Here is an 18,497-nt window from a genome sequence, read left to right as displayed (position 1 = left end):
CATATGATTTCACTGTGGAATTTAAGAAACAAAACAAATGAACAAATTAAAAACAAACAAACAAACAAAAGAGACTCCTAAGTAGAGTACAAACTGGTGGTTGCCAGAGGGGAGATGGGGCGGCGGTGACGGATGAAACAGGTGAAGGGGATTAAGGGTACACTTATTGTGATGAGCACTGAGTAATGTACAGAATTTTGAATCACTATATTGTATACCTGAAATGAATATAACATTGCATGATAATTATACTAGAATTTAAAAAATAAATAAAAATTTAAAAATAATCAGTGGTTGCCAGAGATTCATGGAATGGGATGGGAGGGATTAATAGATGAAGCACAAGGGTACTTTAGGGCAGTGAAACCAGTCTGTACGATTATGTAATGATGGATACATGACTTTATGTACAAAACTCATAGAACTGTCCAGCATCAAAAGAACCCTAATGTAAACTGTGAACTTTAGTTTTAAAAAATATATCCATACTGGTTGACCAACTGTTAAAACTAGGAGAAGCTGTGAGCAGAGAAGAGGGAGTATATGAGAATTCTCTACACTGTCTATTTTTCTGTAAAATGCAGAAAACTAAAATATGAAACACTATTCTAAGATATAAAATCTGTTAATCTTTCAAAAGATCTACATAGAATTGATTTGTGCATATATTCTGAATTAGACATGATGACTATATATGGATATATACACATATAGAATATGTACTTATATTCTATACACACATGGTATATATACATATATACGTGTATATATTCCATATACATTGATATTAAATTTACTCAGCAAGGGGGTGCCTGGGTGGCTCAGTCAGTTAAGCATCTGACTTCAGCTCAGGTCATGATCTTGTGCTTCATGGGTTTGAGCCCTGAGATGGGCTCTGTGCTGACAGCTCAGAGCCTGGAGCCTGCTTTGGATTCTGTGTCTCCTTCTCTCTGCCCCTCCCCGACTCCTCACACCCTCTCTCTCTCTTTCTCTCAAAAATAAACATTTTTTTAAAAATTAAAAAAAAATTTACTCAGCAGTAAGAAATATCTAACATGAAACAAGTGACAAGTGTCATCTCTTTCTTATTCTGTACTCTTTATTCTATTTCATGTTTTGTTTATTCTTTAATGATTCTGGAGGTGCTGATATCAAAATAATGCTGAGGACATAAAATAATTAGAAAGAACTCTCTCACATCCTATTCTCTAGAAGAAATGCAAGATTTATCTTATTTTTTCCTTAAATATTTGGAAAAATTGACCCTCTAGGCCTGTAGGTTCTTTGTGGAAAGCTTTTCAATTTTCAATTTCCTTAGAAGTGTTTCCTAAAAGCCTTCTTTTCTTAGATGTTCAATGTTAAACAATGTTTAAATTTATTAAATAAAGAGAAATAAACAACGTTTATTTAACATTAAATTTAAATTCAATGTTTAAATGTTAAACATTCAATATTTATTCATTTCCTTTTGTAATCACTACCAACCCACACCCTCACCTCCAGGTCACCAATAACCATTGATCTTATTTCTGCTATTATTGATTATTTTTGTTCATGTTAGAATTTTCTAGAAGAGCAATCATGCAATATATACTATGTTATGTCTGGCTTTGTTCTTTCAGCATGTTTTTGGAGCTCATCCATGTTGTTTCATGTATCAGTAGTTTGGTTTTTTAAATTGTTCAGTAGGATTACATTGCCTGAATATTCCATATTTAATTTGTTCTGGGTTGTTTCCAGGTTTTGGCTATTATGCTATTATAATAAAGTGGCTATCATCGTTTGTGTACAAGTCTTTGTGAGAACATATACTCATTCCTTTTGGGTAAATACCTATAAATGGATTTGCCGAGTCGTACACTAAAAGAATGTCTAACTATATATTAAACTGCCAAACTATTTTTTAAGGTGGTTGTGTGACTTTACATTCCCAAGAGCAATGCATGAAAGTTTCATATTTACACCAAGACTTGCTCCTGCCAATCTTTTAAATTTTAGACATTCTAGTAGGTGTGTAGTGATAGTTCAATGTGATTTTAATTTGCATATCCTTAATGACTAATGGTTTTGAACATCTTTTCTTGTGTTTTTTGGTCATTCCTTCTCTTATGAACTGTCTAAAATTTTGCTTAATTTTTGGGCACCTCGGTGGCTCAGTCAGTTAAGCATCTGACTTTGGCTCAAGTCATGATCTTGAGGTTCATGAGTTTGAGCCTCGCATTGGGCTCTGTGCTGACAGCTCAGAGCCTGGAGCCTGCTTCAGATTCTGTGTCTTCTTTACTCTCTGCCCCTCCCTCGCTCATGCTCTCTCTCAAAAATAAACATTAAATTTTTTTTCTTAAATTTTTGCTTGATTTTTATTGGGTTTTTTGTTTTTATTGAGTTATGCAGTTCTTAATACATCTTGAATATAAGACCTTTGTTAGTTATATGCATAGCAAATAATTTGACAGTCCGTAGTTTGCCTTTTCATTTCCTTAACAGTGTCGGTAAAAAATTTTGAAAAAATTTTGAAGACCAATTTATTAATTTCTTCTTGTATGTATTTTGTATTCTATCTAAGAAATCTTTGGCTACCCCAAAACATGAAGACATTCTTCCATGTTTTCTTCTCAAAGGTCTACAATTTCATATCTGATGTTTAGGTCCATTTTTAGATAATTTTACATATGAAATGAGTTAAGGGTCAAGATTTGTTATTTCTCCACCTGGATATTCTGTTTCTAGCCCCATTTACTAGAAAAAACTGTCCTGTCCCAAATTGAATTACCTTGCCACCTTTATCAAACAGCAGTGGACCATACATGTATAAGTCAATTTCTAACTCCCTACTTTATCCTTAATCTATATTCTATCTTTACACAAATTCCATTCTGTCTTGTTTACTGCAGCTTCATAGAAAGTCTTGAAATTGGATATTGTAAGTCCTTCAACTTTGTTCTTAATTTTCAAAATCATATGGCTATTCCAGATCCTTTGCATTTCCACACACATTGTAGAATCAATCTGTCAATTTCCATTGGAAAGGACTGCTGGAATTTTTATTAGAATTGTATTGGAAATATCAATCTATTTAAGAAGGACTGAGATCTTACAAATATTGATTTTTCTAATCCACGAAAATGGTGTACCTATTTATTTAGGACTTCTTTAATTAATGTCTTTTCTGTGTACAGGTCTTTCACATATTTTGTTAAATTTATTTCCAAGTCTTTCATATTGTTTGATGCTCTTGTAAATTATTTTAAAAATATTATTTTCCACTGTGGGGTGTGTGTGTGTGTGTATGCATCACATGTATTACATATGTAAGTATTATGTATGCCTATCTACCTATTTATACACACACACATGCAGTTTTTGTAAATTGACTTTGCATTCTCTGTTTTGCTAAAGACAATCATTAGTTTTAGTTTTTTTTGTAATTCCTTATAATTTGATCCATACATAATGATGTCTATTGAGAATTCTTGTCTCTATGTTCATGAAGGTTATTGGTCTATAATTTTCTTTCCTTATGAGGTCTCTGGTTTTGGTATTAGGATGATGCTAATCTCATAAAATGAGTTAGGAAGTGTTCCCTCTTCTATTTTCTAGAAGAGATTGTGTAGAATTAGCATTACTTCCTCCGTGAAGGCTTGGTAGAATACTCTGAAGAGCTAACTGAGCCAGTCAGAATTTGAACATCTCCTAAGCCTATGTGAGCAATGGGAATTATTCAGTTTACAACATCCTGGTAGTTCTTTACCCTGCCCCATAGAGTTTTACTTTATTCAAGCTCAGTTTAGCATTCAGCAACACACTTAAGAACTAGACATCTGGAACTATTTATTTGCACACTTCCCTTCTCCCTGATATACTCTGCCCCACCCATTCCAGCTGCCTTATTAGACTCCCTGAACTTTAATCTTGGTCTCCCAGTTGGGATCTCTGCGCTCTGTTCTGTTTGCCGTTTCCTATGCTGCAATCTGGAAAGGCTCTCCAGTCAGAGAGCAGGGTGATCATGGGGTTCACCTTGTTTGTATTTCTTCACTCCAGGATCACAGTATTGTGCTATCCGTAGTCCAATGTCTCAACAGAGCAGCATCATAAATTATACCCAATTTCCTAGTTGCTTATTTATGGCAGGAGGACAAGTCTAGCATCAGCTATTCTCTATGGCTAAACTCCTATTATTTTTTAAATGTCTTTAGAATTTGTTGAGATATTCCTCATATTGGTATTTAATACTTTCTTTTTTCATGATGATTTTGCTAAGGATTTGTCAATTTTATTAGTGTTTTCTAAGAACTAACTTCTGGTTTTACTGATTTTCTGTAAAATGTTCCCTTACTTTCTATTCTTGTCTTTATCATCTCTTCCTTCTCTTTTCTAGGTTTAATTTGCTGTCTCTTTCTAACTTCTTGGGATGGGTACATAGATCATGGATTTTCAGATCTTCTTTTCTAATATATATATATATATATATATGCAAGTAAGACTATAAATTTCTTTTGACATGTTATTTAAGTTGCATTGGACAATTTTTCAAATGTAATGTTTTCAATATTATTAAATTAAAATGTTTTCTAACTTCTACTGTGGTTTATTCCTTATCCTATTGGATTTTAAACTTATCTTTAGGGGCACCTGATTGGCTCAGCCGGTTAAACATCCAACTTTGGTTCATGTCATGATCTCTCAGTTTGTGGGTTCAAGACCCGCGTTGGGCTCTGTGCTGACAGCTCAGAACCTGGAGCCTGTTTCAGAATCTGTGTCTCCCTCTCTCTGCCCCTCCCCCACTCATACTTAGTCTCTCAAAAAATTAAATAAACATTATAAAAATTTAGAAAAAAATAAACTTATCTTTATAGTTCTCATTTCTGACTTGATTCTACTATGTAAAAGAACATACTTTATATGATTTTAATCCTTGAAGTGTGTTGAGACTCGTTTTACAGCCACGCACAAGGTCAATTTTGCTAAGAGGAGGTTTGGGAAGATATATCCTATAGTTGCTGAATAAGTGCTTTATAGATATCCGTTAAGTCAGTTTATAATTGGTATATTCAAATTTTATTTTTTTTATTCTTCAGTTTTCCTATCAGTGTGTTAAAAAATTTTTTTATGATTGTAGATTTTTCTTTTTTTCCTGTTTTTCTTTTTGGTTTTGTCAACGTGTGCTTTATATTTTTGAGGTTGTGCTGTTAACTGCATACAATTTTAGAAATATATATGTACTTTTTATCACAAGTTGCCAATGGCATTTTATTTTTTCCTTTTTCCTTTTCAACATCCTGTTTTTCAGCTTCCTTGGTCCTTTTTGCCAACGAGCTTGGCATTGGCATGAGTCATGCAAATGCTGGTGAACCATTGTAGTTCTCTGAGATGACTCTGGCCTTCTCCGTCTTGTAGACATTCTGTATGGGCATGACTGGTCCTATCAGCTGGGTGGCCAATTTGAGTTTTTAAACAGAGCTGTCTCCCTTCTTGGGAGCTGAGGGCTTCTTGGGTAAGAGAATGATTTTGGAGTGGTACTCCTTCAGGGGCCACATGTTTGCCTACAGAGACTCTGTGGACTTGTTCCACTTTCTTGGATCCACTGAGATCCTAATGGTCCATGCCACTTTCTTGTGAATTCCAGCCACCCTTAACTCACAAACCAAAGCCCCTGCCAGCCTTCACCTCACTATAGGCTGGATGGGCCCAGACACGAGGCACAGGGCAATGTGGCCTACCTTGGCTTGCTGGGCCTTGGGTCTTCAGATCTTCTGTGCTATCTGGTTGAGCCACAAAGCTGTTGCCAAGCTTGTGGAAGTGGGGCTCAGGATCAGGCTATTCTAGATGGGTACCATGGCTGTTGCCTATGGGCCTCTGAGGAAGAATGGCCAGCAAAAAAGATATAAATAGTATATACTATTAATTGTTTAACACCTTCATCAACATATAATGCCTCTCTTTCTTCTTTCATCAACTGGCAGGTAAGCTGGCTGGATGTTCAAGGATGGCCTCAGTTACATGACTGGTGGTTATTGGGCTGTTGGCCAGATCCTGACAGATTATTGGCTGCGGCACCTTGGGTCTCCTCAACACAGCCTCTCATACCTTCAGCATACGGGTGATCTATGAGCTTCAAGTGTAGCAAGAGGGTAAACCCCCTTAAAATGTAGCAAGAGGGCAAACACCCAGCTTCAAGACAGAGTAGATACCAACTTTTGTTAGAGGATTTGAAAGGTGACATTGCAAAGGGACATGTTTACAGGAATGGGAAGAATCTGTGGTCATTTCTATAATCTACCACAACTCCTAACCCAAACATGATGACCTTGTGTATAGTCTCTAACTCCACTTCCTCCTTTCCCCACCACTTCTCCTCTCTCTCAATCAAACAGCAAATATATTGGCTTTCCATTTTGAAAGAGATAGCTTAGATAAATTATTGAATTTATATATTTTGTTTTATAAATACTACTGGATACAAACAAATAAACTGCCCTTTTATTAGAAAGATTCCTCATGTTCATACATAACCTGAATATTTCAAGAAGTCATATTTGTCAAATGCCTAAATACTTCCCACTTCATACTTTGTGCTTAGTTCTTTTATTTTTTTTAAGTATTTATTTATTTTGAGAGAGAGACAGAAACAGCACAAATTGGGAAGGGGCAGAGAGAAAGGGGAAGAGAAAGAATCCCAAGCAGGCTCTGCACTGACAGCCCAGAGCCAGATGTGGGGCACGAACCCATGGAACCACGAGATCATGACCTAGCCAAAATCAAGGGTCAGATGCTCAATTGACAGAGCCACCCAGATGCCCCCTTAGTTCTTTTAAAAGAAGGAAATAAATTAGCATATATATTTCAAAGTGGGAAAAGTGAGTGGCTATTTTTAACCATATCTGTCTTTATAGCAATAAAATTAGTATTTAATAAATGTTAATGTTTAAAAAATATTTCCAGCATTATACTATAAAATTACCATTTTACAGAAGATATAAAGCATCCACTTACTAATGGAAACATTATTATGGCATTCTTATTTTATATCACGAGCCTCTCTATGGATTTGGTCAGAGCAGATGAGCCCTGGAAGTAAAATACTCATACATGGATTAAATAACAAAATGTAACACCCTCTTAGGGACTAAATAGATCTATAAGGAATAACTTTTTAATAATAATTCTGGGAGTCTTAAAATACAAGCCCTTTCTCTAACAATCTTGTCAAATACTTAAAAAGCATTTGGTTCTGAAGAAAGCACCAGTTTTAGATAATATTTCATAATCAAGCAGAACTAGACATAGAGCTCCTTGTGGTTAAGCAGATATTGTTAGTGTATGTACTCTCACATACAGTCCTTAACCAGAATCCAACTATCTTCTCTCCATTAAAAAAAAATGTTTCTAATTTTTCATCTATGAGATCTCTAAATCTCAGTTTTTCTAATGATTCTTCTGCCATTAACTACCTCTTTTTCCTGTATGCCTAACACCCTTTTGATACATTTCTGCATAAAACATTTCAAAATTTTGCTCAAGGAAGCATTTCACAAGTTTTTCCTTAAGGGAAGATGGCAGCAGAATAGGAGGGCCCTAGGCTCACCTTGTCCCACGAATACAACTGGATAACTATCAAATCATCCTAAATATCTCAGAAATTGACCTGAAGACTGGCAGAACAAACTCCACAACTAAAGGCAGAGAAGAGGCCACACTGAAGAAGGTAGGAAGTACAGAGACATGGTGTGGGAGAGAAATGGAGAGTGCCACTGCAGTGGAGAGGGAGCCTCAGACGAACACACAGGGGAGTGTATGGGGAAAACAAATCCCCATAGATATTGTCTTGGAAAGCTAGACAGATTGAATTTTGTGAGTTCTTGTCACCAGCAGGGCTTAAAGATTGTAGTTCCTAAAGGTCAGCAGGCTTGGCTTGAGGAGAGCCCAGAGGCATTGGTGCTCCTCTTGGAGAAAAGGCAAGACAAACAGCCCCTGGATACACAACTTAGAAATAGTGATCTGAAGAACACCTGAGTGGCAAGGTTATTTGCTCATCTTGGAGTGTGTGCCAGAGAGGCAGCATTCATGGAGAGATCCCTCTGAGAGCCAAGGAACTAGCAGGCACCATTTCCTTCGCCTGTCCCTCAGCATAACCACAGGGCCACCTACAGGAACCAGCACAGCACTCACACTTACTACTTCACTTGCTTACACTAAGCCCAAACACCACCATGCTCTTTTGGAACCTTCCTTTGAAACCAGTCACACTTGCCTCAGTCCCAACACAGTGGGACCCTCCCCCAGAAGACAGGCCCTACCAACACTGTGTCTCCCATCCTGAGAGTTTTGTGGAGCCTCAGTTTCCACAGCATGGCAACAGGTCTCATTTTATAAGCAGACAAGAGCACACCTAGTTAAAATGCACCACAGTCAGGCCAGGAACCCATCACTGCTCACAGCAGGTAAGGAGAACCTCTGCAAATGACCAGCCCAAAGGATAAAGCAGCTAGGACACAAAAGCAGAGCACATGCAGTACACATTGGAGACATTCCCGGAAGTGCCAAGCCCTAGGGAATAAGGGACAATACATAGCAAGACACTACAGGACCTCTTCTTCATGAGGCCGTTACTCTCAAGAACAGGCAATATAGTTGACTCTCCTAACACAGAGAAACAGGCACAGAGATTTAGACAAAATGAGAACACAGAGAAATTTATCCTAAATGAAAGGAAAGGACAAGGCCATAGCCAGAGATCCAAGTGAAACAGGTATAAGTAACATGCCTGATGGAGTACTTAAAGCAATAATCATAAAGATACTCAATAGACTTGAGAAAAGAGTGGGAGACATCAGTGAGGTAAAAAAGAACCAGAGATGAAGAGTGCAGTAAAAACATGCTTAATGCAATGAACAGCAGGCTGGAAGAAGCAGAGGAACAAATTAATGACCTAGAAAACAGAGTAATGGAAAGCAATCAAGCTGAACAAAAGAGAGAAAAAATAATCATGCAAAATGAGAACAGACTTAGGGAACTTAGTGACTCCATCAAACATAATAACATTCATATTATAGGAGTCCCAGAAGAAGAAAAGAGAAAAGGGAGAAGAAAATTTATTTGAAGAAATCATAGCAAGAAACCTCCTTAATCTGGGAAAAAAACAGATATCCAGATCTAGGAGGAACAGAGAACCTCCAACAAAATCAACAAAAGCAGATCCACACCAAGACATATTGTAATTAAAATGGGAAAATATAGTGATAAAGAAAAAAAACTTTTTAAGCAGCAAGACAAAAGAAGACAGTAACATACAAGGATAATCCCATAACTTTATCAGGGGATTTTTCAGCAGCAACTTTCCAAGCCAGAAGAGACTGGCATGATACATTAAAAGTGTTGAAAAATGAAAAAAAAATCTGTAGCCTATAATACTCTATCCAGCAAAGCTATCATTCAGAATAGGAGAGATCAAGAGTTTCCCAAACAAACAAAACTAAAGGAGTTCATGACTACTAAACCAGCCCTACAAGAAACATTTAAAAGGACACTTTGAGTGGAAAGGAAAGCTCAAAAGTGACAGTATGAAGGTAGGAAACACAAATACAGTAGAAATAAAGATTTCTTTAAAAAATGAGTCAACGAACTCACAGAATAAAAAGGTGTAATATGACACCTTATATACCTAAAATGTGGGAAGGAAAAGAGTAAAGAATTGGCTCAAACTTAAATGACCATCAACTTACTACAAACTGCTATATATAGATGTTATATAACCACAAATAAAAAACCACCAATAAATATGCAAAGAATAAAGAGAAAGAAATTCAAATATATCATTAAAGAAATCCAGCAAACCATGAAAGAGAGAAAGATAGGAGATGATCCGTGAAAAATCCTCAGAAACAACCACAAAATGAGTAATCAAATGTCAATAAATACATATCTATGAATAATTACTATGAATGCAAATAGACTAAATATTCCAATTAAAAGACCTAGGGTGACAAAATGGATTAAGAACAAAAAGACCCATCAATATGCAGCCTACAAGATACTCATTTTAGACCTAAATATACCTGCAGATTAAAAGTGAGGGGATAGAAATACATCATGCAAGTGGATGTCAAAAGAGAGCTGGAGTAGCAATACTTATACCTGACAAACTAGACTTTAAAACAAAGACTATAACAAGAGACAAAGAAGGACACTACATAATAATAAAGGGCATAATCCAACAAGAAGATTTAACAATTGTAAATATTTATGCACCCAAAATGGAGTATCCAAATACATAAACTATTAACAAACAAAAGGAAGTAGAAATGATAATACAATAATAATAGAAGACTTTAATACTCCACTTACATCAACGAACAGATCATCTAAATGAAAAATCAACTGGGAAACAATGGCTTTGAATGACACACTGGACCAAATGGATTTAACAGATATATTCAGAACATTCCACCCTAAAAGAGTAGAATACACATTCTTTTCAAGTGCACATATTAGGTCATTAAAATTACAAATCACATATTAGGTCATTAAAAAAAAGCCTCAACAAATTAAAGAAGATAAAAGTCATGCCATGCATCTTTTCTGACCACAATGCTATGAAACTCAACCACAAGTCAACCACAAGAAAAAATCTGGAAAGACCACACATATATAGAGATTAAATAACATGCTACTAAACAATGAATGGGTCAACCAGGAAATAAAAGAAGAAATGAAAAAGCACATGGAAACAAATGAAAATGAAAACACAATGATGCAAAACCTTTGGGATGCAGCAAAAGCAGGTCTAAGAGGGGAATTTATAGCAATACAGGTCTACATGAAGAAGCAAGAATAATATCAAATAAACAACTTAATCTTATACATAAAGGAGTTAGAAAAAATACAACAACAAACAAAACCTAAAATCAGCAGAAGTAAGCAAATAATAAAGATTAGAGCAGAAATAAATGATACAGAAACTAAAAAATAATAGAACAGATCAATGAAATCAGGAACTGGTTCTTTGAAAAAAACAATAAAATTGATAAACCTTTAGCCAGACTTTTAAAGAAAAGGACCCAAATAAATAAAATCAGAAATGAAAGAGGGGAAATAACAATCAACACAACAAATATACAAAGGATTATGAGAGAATATATGAAAAACTATATGCCAAAAAATTGGACAACTTAGAAGAAATGGGTAAATTCCTAGAAACATATAACCTCTCAAAACTGAAACAGGAAGAAATAGAAATTTTGAAGAGACAAAGAAATTGAATCAGTTATCAATAAACTTCCCACAAACAAAGTCCAGGACCAGATGGCTTCACAGGCAAATTCAACCAAACATATAAAGAAGATTTAATACCTATTCTCAAACTATTCCAAAAAATAAAAGAGGAAGAAAATCTTCCAGATGCATTTTATGAGGCCAGCATCATCCTGAGACCAAAACCAGATAAAGACACCACAAAATAAAAGAACTATAGGCCAATATCTCTGATGAATATCAATGCAAGAATCCTCAATAAAACACTAGCAGAACAAATCCAACAATACATTAAAAAAATCATTCACAATCAAGTGGGATTTATCCCTGGGATGCAAATGTAGCTCACAAATCAATATGATACATCATATCAATAAGAGAAAGAATAAGGACTACACGATCACTTCAATAGACACAGAAAAAGCATTTGGCAAGTACAACATCCATTCATGATAAAAAGCCCTCAACAAAGTAGGACACAGCTAACATCATCCTTAATGAGGAAACACTGAGAGCCTTTCCCCAAAGGTCAGGAATAAGACCAGGATGTCCACTCTCACCACGTTTATTCAACATAATACTAGAAGTCCTAGCCACAGCAATTAGACAACAAAAAGAAATGTAAGACATCCAAACTGGTAAGGAAGAAGTAAAACTTTCACTATTTACAGATGACATGATACTATATATAGAAAACCTGAAAGACTGTACCAAAAAAATGCTAGAACTGATTGATGAATTCAGTAAAGTAGCATAGAAAATCAATCAACAGAAATCTGTTGCATTTCTATACACCAATAATGAAACAGCAAAAAAAAAAAAAAAAAAAAAAAAAGAGAGACAGAGAGAGAAATTAAGAAAACAATCTAATTTACAAGTGCACCAAAAGGAACAAGATACCTAGGAATAAACCTACCCAAAGAGCTGAAAGACTTGTACTCTGAAAACTATAAAACACTGATGAAAGATACTGAAGATGACACAAAGAAATGCAAAGACATCCATGTTCATGGATTGGAAGAATAAATATTGTTAAAATGCTTATTACCCAAAGCAATCTATACATTTAATGCAATCTCTATCAAAATACCAACAGCATTTTTCAGAGTCAGGATACACAATCCTAAAATTTGTATGGAACCACAAAAGACCCTGAATAGCCACAGTAATCTTCAAAAAGAAAAGAAAAGCTGGGGCATCACAATTCCAGACTCCAAGTTATATTACAAAGCTGTAGTAATCAAAATAGTATAGTTCTGACTGGGACAAAAACAGACATATAGATTACTCTTCAACAAAGCAAGAAAGAATACCCAATGGGAAAAAGATATATAGTCTCTTCAACAAACAGTATAGGGAAAACTGGACAGCTACATGCAAAAGAATGAAACTGGACCACTTTCTTATACCATACACAAAAATAAACTCAAATTGGATTAAAGACCATCATTTTTCTGCTCAAAAGACATCTTATCTTAATAAAGCCATTTCTATATATACCCTATATAAAATAGTACCTCCCCCACTACACCTGATCTTTTCTGTAGCCTTTACCATATCAACTGTTCCATGTTTTCTAAGATTACTTATCAACCTTACAGTTGCTCCATGTCAGAAATTTTGGAGTCATCCTTGACTCTTCTCTTTTTCTCACATCTTATACCCAATTCAAAATCAAATCCCCTGGGTTCTAATTTTACAATACATCAAATTCCAAGTATTTCCATTATGTTTGCTATTACCACTCAGATCTGAGCCACCATCACTCTTCAATTGGATTACCTTGATAATCTACTAACAAGTCTCCCTGCTTCCATCATTACTTGCGCCCTCTCCAATGAACACATAATCTGTTCTTTACCCATCAGTATAATCATTATTTCTCTACTTAAATCGAGTGATTTCTCACCTTGCTTAAAGTAAAATCCAAAGTTCTTATATAGGCTACAAGACCCTCCATAATATGGCCCCTCAACATCTCTGATTTCATATTCTAATGCTTTTCTTCATGCTTGTTTTATTGCAGCCACACTAGCCTTCTTTTTTTTAATGTTTATTTTTGAGAGAGAGAGAGAGAGAGAGAGTGAGTGGAGGAGAGACAGAGAGAGAGGGAGACACAGAATCCAAAGCAGGCTCCAGGCTCTGAGATGACAGCACAGAGCCCAACATGGGGCTTGAACTCACAAATCATGAGATCATGACCTAAGCCAAAGTCAGATGCTTAACTGACTGAGCCACCCAGGTGCCCCACCACACAAGCCTTCTTGATGTATAAAAGATGCTGAATAGTCAAAGTAATGTTGAAAAAGAAAACCAAAGCAAGAGGCATCACAATCCCAGACTTTAGCCTCTACTACAAAGCTGTAAGCATCAAGACAATATGGTATTGGCACAGTAACAGACACACAGACCAATGAAATAGAATAGGGAATCTAGAATTGGACCCACAAATGTATGGCCAACTAATCTTTGACAAAGCAGGAAAGACTATCCAATGGAAAAAAGACAGTCTCTTTAGCAAATGGTGCTGGGCGAACTGGACAGCAACATGCAGAAGACTGAAACTAGACCACTTTCTTACATCATACACAAAAATAAACTCAAAATGGATAAAAGACCTAAATGTGAGACAGGAAACCATCAGATCCCTAGAGGAGAAAACAGGCAACAACCTCTTTGACCTCTTTGCAGCAATTTCTTGCTTGACCCGTCTCCAAAGCCAAGGGAATTAAAAAGCAAAAATGAACTATTTGGGACCTCATCAAGATAAAAAGCTTCTGCACTGCAAAGGAAACAATCAGTCAAACTAAAAGGTAACTGACAGTATGGGAAAAGATATTTGCAAACGACATATCAGATAAAGGATTAGTATCCAAAATCTATAAAGTATTTACCAAACTCAACACCTGAAAAACAAATAGTCCAGTGAAGAAATGGACAGAAGACATGAATAGACACTTTTCCAAAGAAGACATCCAGATGGCCAACAGACACATCAAATGATGCTCAAAGTCACTCATCATCAGGGAAATACAAATCAAAACCAAACTGAGATAGCACCTCATACACACCAGAGTGGCTAAAATTAACAACTCAGGAAACAACAGATGTTGGCGAGGATGTGGAGACACAGAAATCCTCTTGCACTGTTGGTGGGAACGCAAACTGGAGCAGTCACTCTGGAAAACAGTATGGAGGTTCCTCAAAAAATTAAAAATAGAACTACCCTACAGCCCAGCAATAGCACTACTAGGAATTTATCCAAAAGATACAGGAGTGCTGATTCACAGGGGTACATGTACCCCAATGTTTATAGCAGCACTTTCAACAATAGCCAAATTATGGAAAGAGTCTAAATTCCCATCAACTGATGAATGGATAAAGAAGATGTGGTTTATATATACAGTGGAATACTACTTGGCAATGAGAATGAAATTATGCCATTTGGAGCAGCGCGGATAGAACTGGAGAGTATTATGCTAAATGAAATAAGTCAGTCAGAGAAAGACAGATATCATGTTTTCACTCATACGTGGAACTTGAGAAACTTAACAGAAGACCATGGGGGAAGGGAAGGGGGAAAAATAGTTACAAACAGAAAGAGAGGGAGGCAAACCATAAGAGACTCTTAAATACAGAAAACAAACTGAGGGTTGATGGGGGGAGGGGAAAATGGGTGATGGGCATTGAGGAGGGCACTTATTGGGATGACCACTGGGTGTTTGTTGTATGTAAGCAATGAATCATGGGAATCTACCCCCAAAACCAAGAGCACACTGTACACACTGTACACACTGTATGTTAGCCAACTTGACAATAAATTATATTTTAAAAAATAAAAATAAAACGTATCAAGCATGCTCCCACTTCTGGGTCTTCGTGCTTGTTCTGCCTGCAGTGCTCACACCCCAGATATCCACATGTCTTGCACCCTCTTCCATCATGTTTCTGCTCAGAAGACATCTTCTTAATAAAGCCATTTCTGTATATACCCTATATAAAATAGTACCACCCATTACTTTGAACTCTTGTTATTCTGCTTTATTTTTCTTTGTAACACTTATGAAGAAAAAAGAAACACCGTATGCTAAATTTCTGTCTTTTCCTTCCAGAATGAAGGCTCCTCAAGAGCAAGGGCTTTGTGTTGCTTGATTCTGTATCCCCAGCAGCAAGAAGAAATCCTGCCACAATATAGGTATTCACTAAATATTTGCTATAAATGAAAAACTTCTACCCTTCCTTCAAGACCTCTTTTCCAGAGACTTCCCTGATCTTCTCAATAACAAAGAACTTTCTTATCTCTCCAGACTCCCAAAGAATTGTTTTGCATCTCTTCCATAAACCTATTATCTCTTTTCACTGTTTGATGGTATCCTATTTGCATTTGACTCCCTGCCACCTAGCGTAACATCATTTAACAAATATTCAATGAATTAATGAATGGATGACTTGATAAAAGGCCTGTATTATAAATACACATTTTGGGTAAATAGAATAAATCCTCCCCTCTCTCCCATCCTCATACTTCTGCTCTCATTTTTTTTCCAACCATGCCAACCTGAACCCTGAAACTTACTATTACCCTCTCCTTTGCCCATGCCTTCCTACAATCACATTTTCTTACTCTTACCTCTAAGTAATCCCAGATTAGTGATCTCAGAAACTTAAAGGACAAATAGAAAACTTCTAAAGCACAAATAGAAAACTTAAAGCAGCACTGAAGTTAAAGATCTAACAGTAACCTTTACCCCATGCTTTCTCTAGGGAGACAATATTCAAAAGGAAATATATCACCAATATATCATCAATAAAACAAAAGACAGTGGGTATCATGGGTGGTTATGCTCCCAGTAGTAGTATTTCTTAAGACATTCTTAGAAGGTTTGATAATAAAAGAGATTTAAAACACAACAAACGTTCAATTTCATGCACTTTCAACTGCATTATCAGCACTACCTTCATCACCAAAAATTATTATTAAAACCCATGACACATCACGAGCAGCAGACAGAAAATCATGAGGCCAGTGCCTCTGAGGATCAGAGTTGCAGGGACAAACATCACAGTTGTCAAGCAGTTATCCACAAATGAGACATTTGTCAAGTGGGAATTGATCACCCCTTTTTTTAATACAAAGAGAGATTACAGAACTGTGGAATATTAAAGCAAGCAGCCCAAGAGACAAACTGACTTGCCTAAGGTCACTCAACAAATGGCCAAACCAGAATTTGATTCATACTTGAACTCAATTTCTAATTCCTCATAATGCATGTTTTCTACTAACCAAAGTCTCTGTAGGGAAGATTACCCATGCACATGCACACATGCAAATTCTATTCATATTAAGGTGTGTTTCCTTTTTTCCTTATGGTAATAACAAGAATTAAAAGCTCTTTGATTATAAAGTAAACTTCAATTTTTCCTTCTTGATAGGTTTTCAGGTTTTCCTCTAAAAGTATTTAAAAGTACTACTCAAGTTGTTCTTAGTTGTCTAGAGTGGTTTATGCTGCCATTAGCTTCTATAGCACCATCATTAGAAAAATGGGCTGTACTTCTTCTTAAATCTCCACATGCAGCCAAAATTGGGTTGCTTTAAAGGGCAAGATGTCAAAAGCAGATAAAGCCTTTGTACTGTAATGAGCATAATGATGAATAATGGTACTTATGTGCAATAAATGATGCCCTGCCCATAAACAGCCTTTCCACCCAGATACTCTATTTAATTCAATAATATATTCCAGGTAATTTGTGGAACTAGATGAGAAATTACCTCAACCAAGAAGACTAACTGTGGAATTTACTAAAACATACCATGTTGAAAATAATTAATGGAAGCAGAGTTTGCAGAAGTAAAATTATGGCATTAAAAAACCCCATTACATGAATTCTTCTTCCAAGTGGCCTGCCTCATAGCAGCTATAGAAATAAGGGCATTGTGGCAATAAAATGATGTTGGTAATAAAAGACATGCTAATAATATCCATGTGCCATAGTATTCAGTGCTTTTGTGTTTGTTTCAGGAAAAGAGATGATAATCAATATAGTAGCCTATCTGGACTACTTCAAAATCCAGCTGATTCCCTTACTAACTATATTCCATAGAACAAACAGACAAATGTAAATCCTATCACATCATTCCTCTTATCAAACTATGTTATGGTTTCCCACCAAAATCTGAATAATCCAAAATCCTTACTATGCCCTATAAGACTGTAACAGGACCTATCTTAGGCCTACCTCTCTGACATTGTCTCCTACTACTCTCCCCACTCTACTATACCATGTTAGTTATACTTGCTATATTGACAGTTCTCAGATACTCTAAACTATCCCTGCTCAGAACTTCTGTTCTTTCCACAGAACTAATTTTTGCATAGATTGCTTCTTTACCACATTCAAGTATCTACATATATATCACCTCCAACTTCTGTTTCCAGCAATGCAGCAAACTAGGTATCTTGAAAAAACGCCTCCCCAGTAGAGCTAAAAATGCTAGATAATATATTTTAAATATTTTAATGCACATTATTTCAATGTATTATTTTTATATTATGTATTAATTTGTAACGATAGATACTATATTTATAATAGTTAACTGATAGTAAATTACCTCACCAGAATGCTAGATAATATATTTTTAAATATTTTTAATGCATAGTTTAATGGAAAAGTTTTTTCAATCCCAGAAACCAAAATGTTAAGCAAAAACATTAATCTCAAGAGGTAAGAGAACATTGGAAACAGTATTTTGTAATTAATGTTTTTGCTTAAACATTTTGGTTTCTGGTGTTGAAAAAAACTTCTCCCATGGGGAGTTCTATAGTATGAAAGCACCATATGGTTATTCCATGAGAGGCAAAATGTTCTGACTTTTTTTAAAGACCAAGCTTGTACTTATTAATTCTTTACATCAAGTATCTTCCTCATCAACAAATTTTTAACTGGAGTTTTACAGCCATGTTAACACAAATAATTTAGGCATAATTTAAAGCTTTATTATTTTCATTGTTCATTTTAATTTTTTCTATATATTTTTAACATGTGCTGTTTTTTAATGTTTTATTATTATTTATGCCAAATAGAAAACTGTAGGAAATGTACCAGATATTGATATGCTCACTACTGAGATTAAATCTCTATTAATATATTGCTTCTATTTAATATCCTCTTTAGATTATCTTTATTTTCAACGTTTTGTTTTTTTTATTTATTTTTGGGACAGAGAGAGACAGAACATGAACGGGGGAGGG

General features: G+C 35.6%; 1 long non-coding RNA gene across 1 annotated transcript in view; it reads right to left on the bottom strand.

Annotated features, from left to right (window-relative positions):
- The window catches only part of LOC131517108 (uncharacterized), a 34,272-nt gene that overhangs the window by 11,890 nt on the left and 3,885 nt on the right, over nucleotides 1-18,497 (bottom strand). The window contains exon 2 of the long non-coding RNA XR_009264398.1: nucleotides 5,718-5,853. This is a non-coding gene — a long non-coding RNA (uncharacterized LOC131517108). The remainder of the gene's footprint in view (nucleotides 1-5,717; nucleotides 5,854-18,497) is intronic.

The sequence above is a fragment of the Neofelis nebulosa genome, chromosome 7 (assembly GCF_028018385.1).
Source record: "Neofelis nebulosa isolate mNeoNeb1 chromosome 7, mNeoNeb1.pri, whole genome shotgun sequence".
NCBI classification, from domain to species: Eukaryota; Metazoa; Chordata; class Mammalia; order Carnivora; family Felidae; genus Neofelis; species Neofelis nebulosa.
The sequence above is the reverse complement of the archived record's forward strand: the minus strand, read 5'-3'. Positions and strand labels throughout refer to the sequence as shown.